Source organism: Bos indicus x Bos taurus, chromosome 1, assembly GCF_003369695.1.
Source record: "Bos indicus x Bos taurus breed Angus x Brahman F1 hybrid chromosome 1, Bos_hybrid_MaternalHap_v2.0, whole genome shotgun sequence".
Lineage (NCBI taxonomy): Eukaryota > Metazoa > Chordata > Mammalia > Artiodactyla > Bovidae > Bos > Bos indicus x Bos taurus.
In genome coordinates, this window is record NC_040076.1 from 73,113,352 (window position 1) to 73,129,718 (window position 16,367).

Below are 16,367 nucleotides of genomic sequence, written 5' to 3' on the forward strand. Positions count from 1 at the left end.
CAGAGAGGGTTGAGGGAGACAGAGGAAGAGGACCAAGAGGTGGCTGAATGGGTCCACTGATTGAATGCATGGGAAAATTGGAAGAAGTGACTGGACTAAGGTTTAACAGCCTCCCCAGAAAGGGAAGAGAAAGCCAGAATTAGGCTCAAGTTTCCTGCTCACCAGTCCAGAAACCTGCCCTGCTATATCTGTAAGAAAGTTTTGAAACATCATCTACAGCAAGTGACTAACATTACCACCAGAGATGAATTTTCTGGTTGAGGACCAGAGCTACCTGCTGGTGTGCGGCCATAGAACAGACTATGCCCAGCACACAGCACTGTTAAATGCCAGGCTTGCTGCACCGTGATTCCCTCTTGAATTTGCTCACCACCCTGTGAGCTCCAGAAAAGAAGGGATCTTGATTTCTAAGTTTCAGGAGACAGAAAGTCAGTTGCGCAGGGGCTACACAGAATAGCAGATGGAGAGGTGAGAAAAAAAATGAATTTTTCCCAAGTGGTAGAGAGCTGGTGAGGGTTTCCCAGGTGGCACTAGTGGTAAAGAACCCTCCTGCCAATGCAGAGGATGCCAGAGACTCAGGTTCGATCCCTGAGTTGGGAAGATCCCCTGGAGGAAGAAATGGCAAGTCACTCATCTTCTTGCCTGGAAAATTCCATGGACAGAGGAGTCTGGCAGATTATAGTCCATGGGGTCACAAAGAGTCGGACACGACTGATGAACTGATGAACACACACACACACACACACAGATGGTATTTATATACTTTCCTTTTAGATATCAGCCTTGGGGAACAAACCTTCTAACACTTGGGGGTTGGAAACTTCTGGTCTCTTCCAAAGAGTTCCTCACTTGTCCTGCCTTGTAGTACTCGACAGTGGACAGAGCACTTTCTACTTCATTACAGCATTTTGTCCTCATAGAAAGTCTTGATGGAAGGCCCATGGAGGGAGACAGAGAGAGGATTCAAGTGATTAGTTCAGGAGACCATGGCCTGTTGGAGGCAAAGGTTATAGAATAGACAAGCTTTCTGGAAAATAGTGCCTCTGAAGAAACAGGGCAGGGAACTTAGAGCCCAGGAGAGAAGAGACTTTCCTTTGTCAGTCACTAGCAAGAATAAGATGTCCAGAAACTGGAACAGAGGGAAGAAGGGCAATAACTGTCAACTTGGTAGAGCAGAGCAGTAATCTGGAAGGCAAGGAGCAAGGGTATTTTCTTGTGGCGGGAAGCCATGGGGGGATGAGGTGAGGGGAAGGAGTCCACTTAGCCAGAAGGTGACTGAACAAGTTCCAGAAAGGACATGGATAGTTGATGATCATAGTTTTTACTGGACTGAGGCTGTGCTGGCTATTTCAACATCCGAAATCGTCTAAGAAACTTCCCGGAACATCTCAAGAGACTGGGTCTGTGACTGAGGGCCCTTATAGAACTCTGGAACCTACATTGCTTTTCCTCACTAGTTATTTGTTCTATGCTGTTTGTATTGCTATAGGTGTAACATAAGTGCCCACAGACTGTGAAAAGTGATGGAATTGTTTGGGGTGATGACAGGGAATGGGGGCAGTACCAAGATGGCATCCTACTCTGTAGCCAGTCTGAGGGTGGTGGTCCTGGAGAGTAGGTGGCGGCTGATTCAGAACAGAGAGGGAGGCAAGCACATCAATTTCTCGTAGCACCAGGGAAAGAACCAAGGACCCAGGCTTCATCTCCAGCTCTCTGACCATGTAGGCAACTGTGCACACATCACAGTGCATTCTGGCTCCCCTCAGTCCAATTCTAGGGGAGACATTATCGGAAGTAGAGGAGAGGAGCTCTCCTTTTGCCTGACTGGACTTCCATAGGCCCTTTACCTGACAGACAGAGGTCTCTTGATAAAGTCCCCAAGTGTGGCTGCCTCCTGGAGCATGTTGCCAAACTGTGCAGGTCTCGTCCACGGATCTAGCTGTGGCCATTTTTGCTCTAGGCTCCCACAATCACAGAGGGACCAGGTACTCATGTTCCAGTATTTGAGCTCCTTGTCTTGGCAGAGGAGGGCCACTGTTCAACCCTTTCCACCCTCCTCACCGGCTCTCAAAGTCCTGGCACCTGGGACAGACCTGGATCGGTGTCTAGAACCCCATCTGGATGGAAGGTGGAGTCCCAGTTTGTCTTCTTTGTATGGAGTGAACCTGTGTGGATGGTAGTCACACAACCCAGCCAGGGGTTAAAACCGTCCAATCTCCAATTGCCTGTTTAACTTAATTCAGGTCAATGACTATTAGTGAGCACCTACTATGTGGAGGGGCTTCCCTGGTGGTTCATTGGTAAAGAACCCGCCTTCCAATGCAGGAGACTCAGGTTCAATCCTTGGGTCAGGAAGATCCCCTGGAGAAGGAAATGGCAACCCACTTCATTCTTGCCTGGGAAATCCCATGGACAGAGAGAGGAGCCTGGTGGGCTACAGTTCTTAATGTTGCAAAAGAATCAGACACAACTTAGTGACTAAACAATAGCAACTGTGTAGAGGGCAGAACCTCACACCTAATTTTTTTTCAAATTAAATTTGGCTTTATTTATGTATTTACGTATGCACACCTATTTTGACAGCTACTTCCATCCCTGCCTGCTATTCAAATGCTATTCATCTGTGCAGAGGGGTGGCATCCAAGGTTTATATTATAAAAGTTGCCCCTTTACTTCCCACATTCTTCACTTCCATTGCTTCTCTGATAAAGAAGTGAAGAAACTCCTTATGGCATCTGGTACAATGTCTTTCACAGAGTCAGCACCCTGAAATACTTGGAGAATAAATGCATGAATACACTTCAATGTAAAAAAAAAAAAAGTTTTACTGGTGATTCAGTAGACCCCTGAGAGGGTCAGTGTATTTTTCTAAAATTTCCTTGGTTGCTGAGTGCAAGTGCCTCCGGGTAAGCGCCTCTGGGCAGCAGGGACACCCCTGTGGACAGCTCTCCTCTGTTGCAATCAGGTGGATTGAGAGGAATCTGTGGCTGTGCTTTCCCAGGCCTATCTTTATTGATGGTTATTAAATACACACCACCACATGGCAATACGAAAGTACAAAGCAATTCCCAGGGTAAGGTACGTGGGAAGGAGTGAGATACTGAGCTCCCAAACAATTCTACAGTAATCGCAGTCTGCCATATCTACGTATGGTTAATAAGTAAGATGTAAGTAGGCAGGTTCCATCACTGGGCAGCAGATGGAAAGGAAAAGGCCATGGGAGAGATCACTAGTCCTGCTGGAAAACTGGCAAAGAAAACAAGAAGGATACCTGGGAAAGGTGAGTCTGGTGGGCCATCACCGGGGAGTGTGGGAGCCTACACCTTGTCCCAGGACAGACCACTGCTCACATCCTCCTGCCTCACTCTCCCTATGCATGGCAGCCCCTCATGGAAGATTTTGTGTAACCAAGAATATATAGGAATCACAGCCGGACACACTGGGTTAAATGTGTCAATACAGAGCATGAAAACACCTGTTTTTACAGAGTACCCCAACACACCTGTTGTTTTATGATGCTGAGTGTTATTGATAAAGGGGGCTATAAAGTCAAGGTCTCTTATATTTAAATAGCACCTTCCTTGATATTTTACAGCTGAGATTTGACTGTGATTATTTCTGTTAGGAATGTTGAGTGCATATCTCTATGTATGTGCAGGGTGGCTAAAAAGCAAAGACTCTGGAGCCCAACTGCCTGGGTTCATGTTCCAGCTTGTTCACTTTTTAGCTATGTGACATGACCATTCTATGCCTCAATTTACTTGCCTGTTAAATGGGGAAAAATTCAAAGTGCTTACCTTATAGGATTGTTAGGAGGACTAATATATATAATATGCTAAGAACGGTACCTGGTATATTGTAAACACAAATATAAATTCTCAGCTGCTTTTACCATTCATATGTAAATATATGCCATATATTGCTATATATATGCCATGTATTTATATATTTATATCTGACATATCAGATAGACACTCATTCACTTAAAAATATTCAGAACATGTTAATATTCTCAAAGAAATGGATGAACAACTACTGTGATAAATTGGTCCGTGAGTATTTGGCAAACCAAAAGCTTCAGCCAGTCTTATGAATCACAGGCTGTGGGACCAGGAGAAACCTAAAAAGTTAGCTGGCTCCTTTTTTTCCAGGAAGGAGGGTCGCTACCACCTGAGCACTCTGGTTGTGGCTTTGTTTGTGGGAAAATGCCAACCTTGGTGTAGTCTTGTCTGGACTAATTAGAACCTCAGGCCTGGAGAGGGGCTTGCCTGGTAGCTCAGCTGGTAAAGAATCACCTGAAATGCAGGAGACCCTGGTTTGATTCCTGGGTTGGGAAGACCCCCTGGAGAAGGGATAGGCTACTCACTCCGGTATTCTTGGGCTTTCCTGGTGGCTTAGACACTAAAGAATCCACCTGAATGTGAGAGACCTGGGTTCAATCCCTGGGTTAGGAAGATCCCCTGGAGGAGTGCATGGCAAGCCACTCTAGCATTCTTACCTGGAGAATCCCCATCAACTGAAGAGCCTGGAGGGCTACAGTCAGTGGGGTCGCAAAGAGTCGGACATGACTGAATGACTAAGCATGACACAGCACAGGCCTGTTGCAAGGAGAGTTCTGGATGGAGGCAGGAATGTCGTCAGGGACCAGGCACACAGGATGTATGGATGACTCACTCCCCCTCCCCCACCACTGGAAGGACCAGGAACGGCTGTAGAGGGATACTCCATCCAAAAGAGTAAACATTGGCAGGCCCTGCCTGGATCCCAGTCACACTTCCATGAGATAAGATGGGTGGGAGAAATGAATACCTGAGACCTTTCTTGATCTAGCAGATTCTTCTAGATGACCGTATAATTTATGGTCTAAACTGGAACACTTTAGAGAGTGAAAGCTAATGCTATTAACAGTTATTGTCAGGACAATTGGCATAAAAAATGGGACATGCGGCCATTGTAATTCTTTGGGTCTATGATGGCAGATCCTAGATTGTTCATCTGTCTATTTAGGTATCTTTTATCAGAGAAGCTTCCTAAGAAGAAATTCTTTTTTGGTCCCTGCCGTGTGGCTTGTCAGAGAAGGCAATGGCAACCCCCTCCAGTACTCTTGCCTGGAAAATCCCATGGGCCGAGGAGCCTGGTAGGCTGCAGTCCATGGGGTCGCTAAGAGTCAGACACGACTGAGCGACTTCACTTTCACTTTTCACTTTCATGCATTGGAGAAGGAAATGGCAGCCCACTCCAGTGTTCTTGCCTGGAGAATCCCAGGGACGGGGGAGCCTGGTGGGCTGCTGTCTATGGGGTTGCACAGAGTCGGACACGACTGAAGTGACTTAGCAGCAGCAGCACCACTGTGGCTTGTGGGATCTTAGTTCCTGACCCGGAATTGAACCTGTGCCACCCAGCAGTGGAAGCTTGGAGTTCCTAACTACCGAACTGCCAGGGAATTTCCAAGGAATGTTATTCTAAGTCACTAATGTTTTAGCATTTCTCCGTCTTTGGAAGGTGATGCCATTGATCTACCTTCCATACAGGGAGAAGCCCCGGTTTTGAATCTAGAAGAGCTTTGTTGATGTTGTTCAGTTGCTAAGTCATGTCTGACTCTTTGCCACTCCATGGACTGCAGCACGCCAGGCTTCCCTGTCCTTCACTATCTCCCGGAGTTTGCTCAAATTCATGTCCCTCGAGTTGGTGATGCTATCTAACCCATCTGCTTCCCTGCCACGCTTTTTTCCTTTTCAGTGTATATAGGCAACTGGAGAGTCAGAGCGGGGGTCCTTGTGATGGTTGCTGAGGCATGTTTGCCATGACTTGGTTTCTTCTTTGACAGAGCAGGTATACTTCAAGCTTCCCCACTTGCGAGTTTGCATCCAGGTTACAGCTACCGCATAGCAATGCTGCCGGGGACTCTTGCACTGACCACCCATGGCTGAGAACATCCATTTTTTTCTTGAGCACGTGAATGTGGAAAAAAATGAATGCTGCAATCTGAAACTCAGGCCATTGTTTGATGGCTGAAGGAAGACTCCAAAGGAAAGAACATTTTTCCCACCTGAAATATTTGCCCTTTTCACCTTGCATTTGACTCTTTCTAGGGAAACAAAAAACAACCCTCCCCCCAAACCAAAGGCCAAATAAACAAACAAAAATATCACTTTCTTTTTTTTTATTGAATAGGTCATACTCAAGGTTTGCTCTTAAAAAAAAAAGAAAGAAAGAAAGAAAAGAAAAATGGCTCCCTCACCCGAGTGTTCTTATATGTGCCTATTTAATGATTAATAATACCTTGTGGTCTATTGTTTGATGTGGCCTCTGCTGGTTTGAACAGGAGAATACTGAATCACTCCTCAGGCATTTATGAATCACAAGTGTTTACCCTGAGACAATAAATGAAAGGGGGAGATTAAAAAAAAAAACAACACCTAAATATGCTGAGTTCTTTGAGTAAAAATTGGAGATAACGTGGGCTCTCAGCCTTTGATACCCTGTGTGGGGCCCACTGCTTTCTCTCACAGAATAAAGACTGTGTTGAGTGGCCACGACCCGGCCTTTTGAATTTTGTAGATTTTTTTCCCTTTCACCGGTTGAGAGGTCAGAGGCAACTTGCCCCGCTCTGTTTCCATGTCGTGTGCCTTCGTTTTCTTCCCACCTGATTGGTCACTGTTGCCAGTGGTCTGCAAAGGAGTCTCTTTATGAGTTTGTAGAGGCTCCCTTTCCCCAGAGTCCCACACTACCTTCTTCTGGTTGTAGCTGGTGCAAGGGAGGCCCTGGCAGAGGAGAAGGTAGAGATTTGCCTTCATTAAAGGAGGCCTGGAAGGCTGGAGGAGAATTAAGAAATTCAGACACCTGACAGGCCTTGGGTCATGGTGGGGAAAGAGGACTCAAAAGATGACATGCAGTGCTATCCTTTGAACAACAATTCCACTTTTAATAATAACTTCTAGACTTATTTTCATTTCTTTCTCTGTCCAAACCTAGTGTTCAGTGAAAAGTAACTGCCAGATTTGACCCTGATGAGCCTTAGAAAATTTTTGAGAGAATTTTAGGCTTACAGAAAAACTGCAGATATAATACAGCCCTCCCTCTTAGACCCTTCACCCAGCTTCCCCTCTGTTACCCACCCCACCTTGGTGACATGCTTATCTTATATAGCCATGGAACGATCATCAAAAAACAACCTTGGTACAATGCGATCAACGATAGATTTGTTTCAGATTTCACCATTTTTTCTACTCTATTTTTTTCTGTTCCAAGATCTCATGCAGAGTCCACAGCACATTTAGCCCCAGCAGGGCTGGAAAGACTGAAATAGGAGCCTTGCCCGAACCCCTACAGAGCTGGAACTTGTCGATGTAGTCCCCGTCGCTCTGTGACAGTGCCTTGTCTGTCACGACACTCACAAGAGTACTAGTCAGTTGCCACAGAGAATTTCCTTCACTGGTGTCTGTCTGATGTTTTCTCAAGAATATATGGAGGAGCTCTGTCACTGAGGAGAACTGCATAGGGCTGGTGAGCCCTTCCCAGGGCAGCATGTCAGGGGCTATGTAACACTGCTCTATTTCACTGCCATTGTTGACCATAATCATGATCATGAGGTGAAGATGGTTTCGACCAGAACTGGCCATGGTACAGTTAGAATTTTTCCTGCCTGTCAATGCAGGAGACATGAGATATGGGTTCAATCCCTGGGTCTGGAAGATCCCCTGGAGGAGGGCATGGCAGCCCACTCCAGTGTTCTTGCCTGGAGAATCTCACAGACAGAGGGGCCTGGTGGGCTACAGTCCATAGCGTCACAAAGAGCTGGACATGACTGAATAGACTGGAGCTCACATGCTAATAGTGAATTCTTTTTATTTTAATTGGAGGATAATTGCTTTACAATGTTGTGTTGGTTTCTGCCATACAATCCAACACTGAGAATCAGTCATAACTCTGCGAATATCCCCTCCCTCTTAAGCCTCCGTCCAACCCCCATGTCTTGAATTTTGATTTCTCTCATTTCTTCTGTATTTATTAACGGAACTGTTCTTAAGACGGAGTTGCATGATGTTACAAGGTATTAAAGCAGAAATTTAAAAAAAAATCCATACTCTTTTGGAGCATACATTTTAGATGGAGAGATAGACACGCAAAATGAATAAATGGGTTCCATGGAATATTAGAAGGTAACAAGCACTGGAGAGAGAAATCAAGCAGGGATGGGGAGACGATCGTGCCAGGAGGTACAGGTTTAAATGGCACAGTCAGTGAAGGCCTTTGAGAGAAGACTTGGAACAGAGGAGGGAGGCAGCCTATGAATGTCCGGGAGTGGAGCTTCCTAAAGAGAGGAAACAGCAAGTGTAAAGGCTCTGAGACAGGACCACATCTGGCTTATGTGCAGTAGGAAAACCAGAGGGCAGAGTGATTGCTCTAAGTGAACCAAGTGGGAAGGGGAGGGAGTGGGGGGGAACACAGAGAGTGGCAGGGTTGGATGGGGCAGGTTCCAGGGCTGTTCAGTGGCCTGACTGTGGCCTGAGGGAGGTGGGAGCCACAGCAAGGGTTTGGGGAAAGAGGTCACAAGATCTCCTTCATGTTATTAAGGGATGGCTTTGGCTGCTCGGTTGTAGGCAAGGATGGAGGCAAGGAGATCATGCTTAGGAAGCTATGATATTCATCCAGGTAAGAGATGGAGGTGGTTTGGACCAGAATGGCAGCCAAGAGTTGATTGGAGTTCAGGTGTATTTTTGAAGGTAGAGCTAATGCTGCTGGGAAAGATCTCCTGTGTGTTGGGCAGCCTCTGGCTGCCTCCTGGTCCCCCCAGGGAATGTACAGTCTCCCTCCGCCTTGAAGTGAGGCTTCAGGAGCAAGTTTGAGAAGCACTGGCTGACCCCTCGTCAGAGCCTTCTTCTATCCACCTTCCTTCTGTCTGTCTGCATCACTCACTTCCCTCTACCCCATTCAGTGCTTGCTCACAGGCTCCTCACTCAGTGCTGTCAATCGAGATCTCCCCATTTTCCAAAGCTCAGCTCCACCCCTGCCCCCAGCCTTGCGTTCTGACCTCCTCCCTTCTTGGTCCCCAGACACTAACTAGACTCAGCTTCAGAATACAGCTCTTGGGGACAGACACCTCTCAAACACCTCTGCAGCCTTAGATCCCTGAAACAGGGGAACTGCCACCAAATGATTCATCAGCCTGTTGGGTGGCTTGTTGGTATATGGCATATCCTACAAATGAAAATATTATGTTTCCTCTTAATCATCCAAGTACATTTTGCATTCTACTCTGTGTATATTCCTTTCTTTTAATATAAATAATATATTTGTTCCTTCTGCCCAATCTGTTCCAGATTTCCTCTTGTTGGGCCACTTTGCACTCCTGTGGGGTCTTATTTGGGAAGTTAGGAGAGGGGAGCAGGAACAGGCAGGCATCACTCAGGGTTCATTTGCTTCTAACGGATTTCTCTTTAATTATCTATTGATTTAACTAAAAAAATGCATATGGTTAAAAATTTCAAGCAGTACAAAGGGCCTGAAAGTAACCTTTCTGTCTGTGGCCCTCATCCCCCAAATCCTGCCCCAGAGGTGGTCACTCTTACCCATCCCTTACATACCAATCCAGGGATCTCTGAAGAACAACCAATGGCTGGTAGCAGCCAGGAACTACCCATTGAAGGTAAACCAAGGCACTGTGAGAACCAGCCCCCAGCACTCCGCTTCCCAGGGCTGATGCAGTTCCTGTGCAGAAGTGCTAGTGACCACCATTGCCACTGCAGCCAATCTGTTATTTTTATTGTTGTCTTTGATTTAGACCACATAGGGGTGAGTTTGCAAAGGTTCCACACTGGGGTGGAATTGGGGCATTTGGTGTCTCCCTCTTTGGCTCTGTCCCAGATTGGCTGTTTTCTCTCCATCCAAGTAGTCAGCCAGAGGGAAGCGCACAGTGGAAGGCAGCCAGGTGGGAAAAGGGGCAGAGGAAGCCTGCCCCCATCACAGCAATACCTAGCCTGCAGGGAGGTTTCAGGGGGAGCTCTGTCATCCCCCTGCTCCTCCTTGGGCCTCCCAGGCTCACCTGAAAGGCAGTACTCTCTGTCTACCTTTTCCCGTGGGAATTCAGCGCAGCCAACAGAACCCCTGAACTCTGCTGGGCTGCTGCCAGCAACGTTCAAGCCTTTCCCCTGACCGGTTACAGTGACATGATGTCGTTTTTATTGAGGCAAGATTAGATTTTTTTTTTAAGTTTTTAGAAATGTAGTTCACATGATCTTCAGTACTTTTCTTGTCGCTGAAAGACTACAGAGCTGCCAATTTCAATTTGCTTCAGCTTTTATCACTAGAAGAAGCTTAAGCGAAAAAAGAAAGGGGAGAAAAGCTGGATGGAAATATTCCACTTGGCCCTGGCAGTTAACTTGAGGGTGGCAGGGGACACACGCATCGTCCCCTCCCTCATGTGTAACTGGTGTGACTAGGAAACTGAAGTCAGGCCTAACAGCTGGACAGTACACCATGTCCCAAGGGTTTTCATGCCATAACCAGAGAGGAAACGCATGACTGGAGTCATTCATGGAATCAGGAAAATATTAGAGGGGATGCTGAACTACCAGGAGATGGATAAAATAAACCCAGAGAATAGTGCTCCTTCCTCTTAATTCTAATTTGACTCATTCTCTTCTTTGGAGGCAAGGTTCCCCATTCATCCATTCATTCATTGAACATATTTATTGAGCATCTACTGTGTGCCTGGGTCGGCTGAGAATACAAGGAGATAAGGCTAAGTCTTGGTCATACATCATTTTTAAAGGAAAATTTAAGATTGCCAATTTGCATGGATGATGGTTTTTTGGGTGCCAACTCTGCCCTCAAAATGGGTGATGTAATGAAAAATCTGAAAAAATGGGAGACTTAATCACATTGTTTTGACATCAGAGAATGACTTCTGGAGGAGTAAAGGACATGCTGAAGAAATAAACATCTCCCATTCAACAGGAGTCTTAGGGTAGAAACAGTATTCCTGTATCCCCACCACTGACAGCCTCTCAGATCCCTGCTGGTCTGCTCCTCACAACAGCCTAGGAAGCAGAGAGAGGAAAAATTTACCACAGCTCTACCTAGCACTGGTAGATTCTCAGTGTTTGTTGAATAAATGTTGAGTAAACCCTCAATTTACATGGGTGAGGCAGGTTCAAGAGGAATCAAGAGATTGGTCCCAAGTCCCCAGTAGTAAGTGGCAAAGCCTGGACTTGAACCCAGAGGTTGTGAATGTACACATCAAGGCCCATGATTACTCCTGGAGGCACTACTCTCTGCAGATTTCTCCAAATGACCATCCTTCTTTTGACTGGTAGTAAAGGCTATGGATTTTCTAGTGGTCATGTATGGATGTGAGAGTTGGACTGTGAAGAAAGCTGAGCGCCAAAGAATTGATGCTTTTGAACTGTGGTGTTGGAGATGACTCTTGAGAGTCCCTTGGACTGCAAGAAGGTCCAACCAGTGCATTCTGAAGGAGATCAGCCCTGGGATTTCTTTGGAAGAAATTATGCTAAAGCTGAAACTCCAGTACTTTGGCCACCTCATGTGAAGAGTTGACTCATTGGAAAAGACTCTGATGCTGGGAGGGATTGGGGGCAGAAGGAGAAGGGGACGACAGAGGATGAGATGGCTGGATGGCATCACTGACTTGATGGACATGAGTTTGAATGAACTTCGGGAGTTGGTGATGGACAGCGAGGCCTGGCATGCTGCGATTCATGGGGTGGCAAAGAGTCAGACACGACTGAGCAACTGAACTGAACTGAACTGAAAGTGACTCTGGACCCAACTTCCTCAAAGTTTGCAGTGAGTTTTGGGGGAGTCATTTTAGTGGCTGGAGGTCAAACTGACCTCAGAGGTAGACAGGACACCTTATGAGGAGAGCCTGCATCTCTGGAAGCTTTTCTCAGGGTTGAGTTGATTGGGCTAAGAATCCTGGATATTGGGTGTTATTCCTTGAGCATGGACTTCTAAACAGTCTCACATGAAGTTGGACATATTTGGGGGGCTTTCCTTTTAGCAATCTGTGCATCTCCCCAACTTGCATTCTCTCTGTCAGTTATGTGGATCAGAAAAAGACTATTCAGAGCAAACTTGAGGAGAAACAACTTCCCATTTGTGTCTCATGAGTTTTGATTTTCCTCTTCCATAAAGGGATAGGGTAAGTAAGTCCTAGGTAGCTTAGAAAGTGCCATCAGGGTCACAGGGAAAGGGGGCCTAATCAGAGCTGCAGTATCACTGGTCTGGAAGAGACCCAAAAAAATCATTGAGTCCCTTCCCCTGCCTCTGGGGGGAAGAGAATTACAGCACATACCCAGGGGCTGGTGCTGGATATGTCCCTGCCAGGAAATGCAATGTTGGGACAGGCAGAGGCCAGAGGAAAGGAGAGTCTATGTGAATGAAAAGGGAGATCCTGTGGTGTGAAACTCCCTCTTCTTGTCCCCTTTACCCTGAGAGCATGAGGTAGTGCAGGAAGCTTTACCTTGGAAGTGAGAGAAAGATCTGAGTTCTGGTCCTGCCATCAACTCATGTTGTTGAACATGATGTTCATTGCTGCCTTTCTGGGCCTCTGTTTTCCCACTGGTAGTCTAATGGTTTTCAGACAATGCCTGGGGAGGTATTTCTTCCCAGGGAACTCAGGGTCAGAACCTGTAGATGGCACTGAGCCAGAGGGGCTCTCCCCAGCCCTCTTGTCCACCTGCCAGAAGGATCTGGCTTTTGCCTGTTCACACATTGTGAACATGCAATTTTTCCTCACACAGTTTTTGCAAAGAAATTATTCCTTTTTTTTTTTTTTTTGAGTTCAAGTTCGAAGCCATCAACTAAGATGGTCTCAAAAATCCTGTCAAGCTAGAAAATCTTATGAATCTTCCCCTGTGATTCCCAGGTTTTTGGACTTTGCCTCCTCTGACTTTGAGCGCACTGTCCTATAACCACTTGTGTGCTGGATTTTGGAGAAGACTCTTGAGAGTCCCTTGGACTGCAAGGAAATCCAACCAGTCCATCCTAAATGAAATCAGTCCTGAGTGTTCATTGGAAGGACTGATGTTGAAGCTGAAACTCCAATACTTTGGCCACCTGATGCAAAGAACTGATTCATTTGGTAAGACCCTGATGCTGGGAAAGATTGAAGGCAGGAGGAGAAGGGGATGACAGAGGATGAGATGGTTGGATGGCATCACCAACTCAACGGACCTGAGTTTGGGTAAACTCCAGGAGTTGGTGGTGGACAGGGAGGCTTGGCATGCTGCCGGCCATGGGGTTGCAAAGAGTCTGACACCACTGAGCAACTGAACTGAACTGAACTGATGCTGGGTTTTCTCTGCTCAAAAGCTCATTGCATCCCAGTTCCACTAAGGATTATGGGCATGGGGAAGCTGTTGCACAGTACTGCAGGCAAAGCACTTGGCCCTTAAGCTGCTCATAGTTCAATGGGGTAGGCTGGAGATGGTGGAACAAAGGATTACAATAGTACCCGGTGTCTCTCTTCTAATATTCAGCATCAGTTACTGGAACTTCGTCTTCTCTCACCCACAGCCAGCATGTGTAGATCACTTAGTAGATGCCTAGTGAATATTTGCTAAAAGGATTGATTGATGAATGGCCTGTTCCTCTCTTTGGGAGGAATCACCCATGTATCTGTCGCTAAGGGCCTTCCCAGGACTGGAGCTATATGGATGCTGTGGGCTCTGTTTTCCTGCTATGAGCTGAGCTGATTACAGCTGTTGGTGGTACGGTTTAAATTGTGTCCTGTAAAAAATGTGTTGAAGTCCTAACGCCCAGTATCTCAGAATGTGACCTTATTTTGAAATAAGGATTGTTAGGGGTTTGTTGCTGATGTCATTAGCGAAAGTGAGGTCATATGGGACCAGGGTGGGCCTTTAATCCAAAATGACTGGTGTCCTTCTAAGAAGAGAAGAAGACAGAGACATGAGGAAGAAGCTGGCCACGTGATGATGGACGCAGAGACTACTGTGATGCCTTGACAAGCCAAGAACATAAGGAATGCTGACAAACACCAGAAGCTCGGAGAGCCAAGCAAAACTTCTTTTCTCTCTGACAACCTAGAGGGATGGGATGGCGTGGGAGGGGGAGGGAGGTTCAAAAGGGAGCGGACACGTGTCTACCTAGGGCCGATTCATGTTGATGTATGGCAGAAACCAACACAGCATTGTGAAGCAATTATCCTCTAATTAAAAATAAATAAGTTAAAAGAAAAAAGAATTCTCCTCTGTAGGTTTTGAGGGGAGCATGGCCCTGCTGACACTTGATGGCAGAGCTTCTAGCCTCCAAAACTCTCGTGACACGTTTCTGTCGTTTCAGCCGCCACCTGGTTTGTGGTGCTTTTTTTTGGCAGCTCAGGCACACTAACATACCACCCCACCCTTTGTGTTATGCCTGAAAAAAACAGCTACAACCTCTTTTTCCTTTAGCCTCTAGGAAATGGTCATAGGAAAATGTTTGGTTTGAACTTACTTAATAATTACAGTACCTCATTAAAATATTTCATTTTAAGGATCTAGAACCTTTGTATGTTGGGTCATGTGTGTGGTGTATATTGGGTAGAAACATAAACAAATCCAAAAGTAAATAACCTCCCCTCAAATAACTCCCCTGCCCTCATCTTTTCAAAAACAAATTTGCGAGGCTTGACTACCTCTTTTGACCTGAGAGTTTGTACATTTGTTCAGTCTGAGGCTGAGTTTCACTTTCCCTCCCCTCTGCGAGCAGGGCATGACTGTCTGGGTTAAATATGATGCAGAATAATGATTCATCTTTCTGCAGAAATGATGCCACTTGCCTCTGAATATCTTTCTTGCCTTTTGTTTAGTTCACCCAACCTCCTGGTTTCCAGCTCTGGCCTCTCCTCGGGTGGCCTTGATCAAGAAGGCACAGCTCCTCCCCCTCCATCCCCAAGGAGATTCAGGAATTCGTGGGACCCACCTCATTTCTGGTTATTGAATAACTGAGAGGGCACTGAGTGTCAGGACTGAGAAAACAGAACGGTCTACCTGTTGGACCGAATGACCTCATAGCTGCGGCTGTTCTCATGGTGTCAGCTTGCACTGTCTCAGTGACTCTTTCACCACAAGCCACACTTACATCAGACTATTCTAATCACCGTCCCTGTGCTTCCAACACAGGTGAAGGACAGCCGTTTAAGGTTCTGATCAAGCCTGGGGCAGTCTTGCCAAGGGAGAGGGATCTTTTTTTCATTGAAGTATAGTTGATTTATAATGTGTCGGTTTCAGGTGTGCAGCAAAGTGATTCATACACACACACACACACACACACACACACACATATATGTTCTTTTTCAGATTCGTTTTCATTATAGGTTATTATAAGATACTGAATATAGTTCCCTGTGCTATACAGTTGGACCTTGTTGTTTATTTTGTATATAGTAATGTATATCTGTTAATCCCAAACTCCTAATTTATCCCCCTTCTCTTTTTTTCAGCTTTAAGAAAGGTAGATGTGAATGGGGAAGGAAGAGGGGCTCATTGTGTTTTAATTCAGAATTCACTGTTAACCTCCCCACCGCTATTTCCAGCCCAAGGCTTCCCTCAGCAATAGAACTGGAGAAAAGCGGCCTCTCAGCCTCCCACAGATCTGACCTGGCTGACATGGCTTTCCTGCAGGGAAGGGAAGCTTCTGGCGCCATTTCTCGAGCATGGGTGCCACAGCAGCAACGTGGTGGATGCCTTTGATCCACAGATCTTTGATGCGGAAACGACGTTCTCTCTGGGCTTTAGCAGATGACCAGAGGGCTTCTTCCAGGTCGTATTTGTGGAACCCCTTTTCTCCTCTGGTGCTGGCTTCCCAGTCAGTGCCTCTGAGAGACACTGCCAAGTCAAGGAGAACAGAAAATGATCTTTCATTATTTTTAATTTAAAATGAACTTGTAAATAGATGTGGCATTAGTTATTTTAAAAATGTTCTCCTATTGTTCTTTATTTTTAAATTATTTTTAGATTGACATATAATTGATGTACCATATTATATAAATTACAGGTATACAATACAATGATTCACAATTTTTAAAGGTTATACTCTATTTAGAATTATCGTAAAATACTGGCTATACTCCCCCTGCTGTACAGTTTATCCTTGTAGCATGATTTATATCTAATAGTTTGCATCTCTTACTCTTCTGCCCCATTGCCCCTCCCCACTTCCCTCTCCCAGCTAGTAACCGCTAGTTTGTTCTCTATGTCTGTGAGTGGAAAATGGTCTCAAATAGCAAGTCATGTTTTCCTCAAGTTAGACTTGAAAAACTAGGGGAAAACTGAAAGGGAGGTAATTATTCTGTGGTGATGTTAATGAATGTTTATTCATTCATTTATTCAACAGACAGTTTC